We start from the raw sequence: 6,000 nt of genomic DNA on the forward strand, positions 1-6,000 counted from the left end.
ACAACTGGCAAGTTTGGCCTTGGAGATCAAAACGAAGCAGGGCAAAGGCTAATAGAGTTCTGTCAAGAGAACAAGCTGGTCATCACAAACACGCTTTTCCAACAACACAAGAGACGACTCTACACATGGACATCACCAGATGGGCAGCATCGAAATCAGATTGATTATATTCTCTGCAGCCAAAGATGGAGAAGCTCTATACAGTCAGCAAAAACAAGACCTGGAGCTGACTGTGGCTCAGATCATCAGCTTCTTATAGCAAAATTCAAGCTTAAACTGAAGAAAGTAGGAAAAACCACTGGGCCGGTAAGATACAATCTAAGTCAAATCCCTTATGAATACACAGTGGAAGTGAGGAACAGGTTTAAGGATTTAGATTTGGTGGACAGAGTGCCTGAAGAACTATGGATGGAGGCTCGTAACATTATACAGGAGGCAGCAACGAAAACCATCCCAATGAAAAGGAAATGCAAGAAAGCAAAGTGGCTGTCCAATGAGGCCTTACAAATAGCGGGGGAGAGAAGGCAAGCAAAATGCAAGGGAGATCGTGAAACATACAGGAAATTGAATGCAGATTTCCAAAGAATAGCAAGGAGAGACAAGAAGACCTTCTTAAACAAGCAATGCAAAGAAATAGAGGAAAGCAATAGAATGGGAAGAACCAGAGATCTGTTCAAGAAAATTGGAGATATGAAAGGAACATTTCGTACAAAGATTTCCATAATAAAAGACAAAAGTGGAAAGGACCTAACAGAAGCAGAAGACATCAAGAAGAGGTGGAAAGAATACACAGAGGAATTATACCAGAAAGAAACGGATGTCTCATATACCCCAGGTAGTGTGGTTGCTGACCTTGAGCCAGACATCCTGGAGAGTGAAGTCAAATGGGCCTTAGAAAGCACTGCAAATAACAAGGCCAGTGGAAGTGATGGTATTCCAGCTGAACTATTTAAAATTTTAAAAGATGATGCTGTTAAGGTGCTACACTCAATATGCCAGCAAGTTTGGAAAACTCAGCAGTGGCCAGAAGATTGGAGAAGATCAGTCTACATCCCAATCCCAAAGAAGGGCAGTGCCAAAGAATGCTCCAACTATCGCACAATTGCACTAATTTCTCACGCTAGCAAGGTTATGCTTAAAATTCTACAAGGAAGGCTCAAGCAGTATGTGGACCGAGAACTCCCAGAAGTGCAAGCTGGATTTAGAAGAGGCAGAGGAACCAGAGACCAAATTGCAAACATGCGCTGGATTATGGAGAAAGCTAGAGAGTACCAGAAAGACATTTACTTCTGCTTCATTGACTATGCAAAAGCCTTTGACTGTGTCGACCATGGCAAACTATGGCAAGTTCTTAAAGAAATGGGAGTGCCTGATCACCTCATCTGTCTCCTGAGAAATCTCTATGTGGGACAAGAAGCTACAGTTAGAACTGGATATGGAACAACTGACTGGTTCAAAATTGGGAAAGGAGTACGACAAGGCTGCATTTTGTCTCCCTGCTTATTTAACTTATATGCAGAATTCATCATGCGAAAGGCTGGGCTGGATGAATCCCTAGCCGGAATTAAGATTGCCGGAAGAAATATCAACAACCTCAGATATGCAGATGACACAACCTTGATGGCAGAAAGTGAGGAGGAATTAAAGAACCTTTTATTGAGGGTGAAAGAGGAGAGTGCAAAATATGGTCTGAAGCTCAACATCAAAAAAACGAAGATCATGGCTACTGGTCCCATCACCTCCTGGCAAATAGAAGGGGAAGAAATGGAGGCAGTGAGAGATTTTACTTTCTTGGGCTCCATGATCACTGCAGATGGTGACAGCAGCCACGAAATTAAAAGACGCCTGCTTCTTGGGAGAAGGGCAATGACAGGCCTAGACAGCATCTTGAGAAGTAGAGACATCACCTTGCCAACAAAGGTCCGTATAGTTAAAGCTATGGTTTTCCCAGTAGTGATGTATGGAAGTGAGAGCTGGACCATAAAGAAGGCTGATCGCCGAAGAATTGATGCTTTTGAATTATGGTGCTGGAGGAGACTCTTGAGAGTCCCATGGACTGCAAGAAGATCAAACCTCTCCATTTTGAAGGAAATCAGCCCTGAGTGCTCACTGGAAGGACAGATTGTGAAGCTGAGGCTCCAGTACTTTGGCCACCTCATGAGAAGAGAAGACTCCCTGGAGAAGACCCTGATGTTGGGAAAGATGGAGGGCACAAGGAGAAGGGGGCGACAGAGGACGAGATGGTTGGATAGTGTTTTCAAGGTTACCAACATGAGTCTGACCAAGCTGCGGGGGGCAGTGGAGGACAGGAGTGCCTGGCGTTCTCTGGTCCATGGGGTCACGAAGAGTCGGACACGACTAAACGACTAAACAACAACAACAACATCATATCACCCCTTAACCTCCTCTTCTCCAGGCTAAACATGCCCAGCTCCCTTAGCCGTTCCTCATAAGGCATCGTTTCCAGGCCTTTGACCATTTTGGTCGCCCTCCTCTGGACACGTTCCAGTTTGTCAGTGTCCTTCTTGAACTGTGGTGCCCAGAACTGGACACAATACTCCAGGTGAGGTCTGACCAGAGCAGAATACAGTGGCACTATTACTTCCCTTGATCTAGATGCTATACTCCTATTGATGCAGCCCAGAATTGCATTGGCTTTTTTAGCTGCTGCGTCACACTGTTGGCTCATGTCAAGTTTGTGGTCAACCAAGACTCCTAGATCCTTTTCACATGTACTGCTCTCAAGCCAGGTGTCCCCCATCTTGTATTTGTGCCTCTCATTTTTTTTGCCCAAGTGCAACACTTTACATTTCTCCCTGTTAAAATTCATCTTGTTTGTTTTGGCCCAGTTCTCTAATCTGTCAAGGTCATTTTGAAGTGTGATCCTGTCCTCTGGGGTGTTAGCCACCCCTCCCAGTTTGGTGTCATCTGCAAATTTGATCAGGATGCCCTTGAGTCCATCATCCAAGTCGTTGATAAAGATGTTGAATAAGACCGGGCCCAAGACAGAACCCTGTGGCACCCCACTAGTCACTCTTCTCCAGGATGAAGAGGAACCATTGATGAGCACCCTTTGGGTTCGGTCAGTCAGCCAGTTACAAATCCACTGAGTGGTAGCATAGTCAAGTCCGCATTTTACCAGCTTCTTTACAAGAATATCATGTGTAAGTTTGTGTGTAGCTGCCTGTGCCAGCCCTAGTGTATCCTACAAAGAAATCGTGCTGCACACAGGACACCTGCCAATACTATAGAGAAGGGGTGGCGACATGCTTTCAAGTTGGTTTCCACACCAGAAATAGCTCTGAAAGAAGAACTGTGGTCTTTGCTGACATCTCGTGGCAGGAGTGAGAAACTGAATAGCTGAGAAGGAAAAAGAGAGGGTGACATATTTATCAGCTTCAGTTGGCAAGACAGCTAAGGCCATTCCTGGACTGAGGTAGCTTAGTCACTGTGCTCCTGGCACCCACAACCTCAAGACTAGATTACTGCAATGCAGTAATGTGAGGCTTCCCTTGGGCTTAGTCCGGAAGCTGCAGAATATAGCAGCTAGGTAGTTGCCTAGGACATCCCATTGATGCTATGTAACACCTCTGCTGAGTTTGTTGCACACTGCCTCCTACTGGGCATAATTCAAGGGGTTTTTTTGCATTTAAAACAACTTGGGGCCCAGTCATCTAGAGGCCTGCCTTACCCCATATATCCCTGCTCAGCAACTGCATTCTTCAGAAAGGACATTGTCCCAGAGGTCTGTTTAGTATGCACAAAGGAACAGGCTTTTAGTGCTGCTGCATTAGCCCTCTGGAATCAATTATCTTGATATTTAGGCAGTTACGGAAGACTTTTGTTTGTTTGTTTGTTTAAGAAAGCTTTACCGTAATGTGGCCCAGTAATTTTACGGAAAATTACTTGTACAACTATAGCAATGGCCTTAATTTCTTTTAGTTCAACGAGTCTGCAGTCTTTTGTGTTTTATCTTGTACTACCCCACTTTGGTGGCTTTTGGCTTGTGAAGTGGTTTCTAAATCAGCAAATAAATAAAATATGATGTAAGAAATCTGGCTAGATTCTCCAAAGTATGTTGGGCCAACTCTCTATTCAATTGGGCCTGGAATATGCGAGTGTCTCTTTGTTTTGATGCATGTGTGTGTTCATCTTTGTTGAATCACAGAATTGTAGAGTTGGAGGGATCCCCAAGCCCCATCTAGTGCAACCCCCTGCAATGCAGGAACCACAGCAAAATTATCCTTGATAGATAGTCAACAACCTCTGTGCTATAAAGATGAATGTATTGCCAAAAATGTTGTTTTTGTTTCAAACTTTGCAGATTGTGGACAAGATGGACTGTTTCAAGAGGTGGCAAAGAGATATTTCTAAATTTGTCTGGCAGGGCAAAAAGCCCAGAATAAAATTTAAAATATTGACTGAGGCTAAAGAAAGAGGGGGGTTTGCCCTGCCAGACATGAAGCTGTACTATGAATCAGCAGCATTCTGCTGGTTGAAAGACTGGCTACCTCTTGAGAACACTGACATTTTGGACTTGGAAGGGTTCAACAATGCTTTTGGGTGGCATGCATATTTGTGGTACGACCAGGTAAAAGCTAATAGAGCATTCAAAAACCATATTGTCAGGAAAGCTGTGTTTAATGTCTGGACAAGATATAAAGACTTATTGGAAAACAAGACCCCAAGGTGGTTATCACCTATGGAGGCTAAGGCTCTGAAAAAACTCAATATGGAGGCCAAGTGGCCGAAATATTGGGAGATATTAGAACAAGATCGAGACACATTGAGATTGCAGAGTTTTGAGAAACTAAAAGATAAAGTGCGAGATTGGTTACATTATCATCAAATTAGAGAGGCCTTTAACTTGGATAAAAAAATAGGCTTCCAGGTGGAAAAATCGAAATTAGAAACAGAACTGTTAGAACCTAAAACTAAGATACTTTCGAGAATGTACAACTTGCTGTTAAAATGGAATACTCAGGATGAAACAGTTAAATCAGCCATGATTAAATGGGCACAGGACATTGGTCATAACATTATGTTTGCTGACTGGGAAAAGTTGTGGACCACCGATATGAAGTTTACGGCATGTAATGCCTTAAGAGAAAATATTATGAAAATGATCTATAGGTGGTACATGACCCCAGTCAAGCTTGCAAAAATTTATCACCTGTCTGATAACAAATGTTGGAAATGTAAAGAAACTGAGGGAACATTCTTTCTTTTCTTTTTTTTAATAAATTTTTTTTATTAAATTTTCACATTTTATCAAGACAAACATACACACACATAGACAAAGACAACACGTATAAAGTTTCATAACCTTACTTTCCTAACCCCAGTTCTTGACCTCCCCCCACCCCCCCTTCATACATCCTAGTTCAATTAAATTAACTCAGCAAATTCATATCTCTCATCCTTTGCATATTATTATTGTATATATATATATATATATATATATTTTAAAAAACCATTTACTTGGCCAGATTTTACTTATCCAATTTTCTTATAAATATTAAAGCCTTTTCTAAGGTCGACTCGAGTTCCTTCCACGAATTTCCCTTTAATCTTAAAAATAGGTCATAATAGTCAAACACAAAAGTCATAAAGATTTAAAAACAAGTTCTCCTCCCCCCCCCCCAGCCCCGGTTTCTGTCCCTTCCAAATGTCTCCATATCCACAATAACAGTTTTTAGCCTGGATTCCTCACATCTGAGGCCTTTAAGTCCTTGTCAGTCCCTCTTTGCCGATCTTGTTGGTAGCCCTCCTCATTGGTCCTCAGGTTTCGAGGAAGTTCCAGCTCGGTCTCATCAGAATTTCTTCCATCCAAAGTACTTGACATCAGCTGCTGCAGAAAATCAACCAATCCATACTCAAATAGGAAGCCCCAGTCATATTTCTTATTTCTTTTAAATTCAAATATTCCAGATGATCCAGGGGCTTCCTCCCTCCTCTTTCGTATCTTTCGCAGATTTGTAGTCCAAGGGTCTTCTTCTT

The sequence above is a fragment of the Podarcis cretensis genome (genome assembly GCF_951804945.1).
Source record: "Podarcis cretensis genome assembly, chromosome: 14".
In the NCBI taxonomy this organism is placed as follows: Eukaryota; Metazoa; Chordata; class Lepidosauria; order Squamata; family Lacertidae; genus Podarcis; species Podarcis cretensis.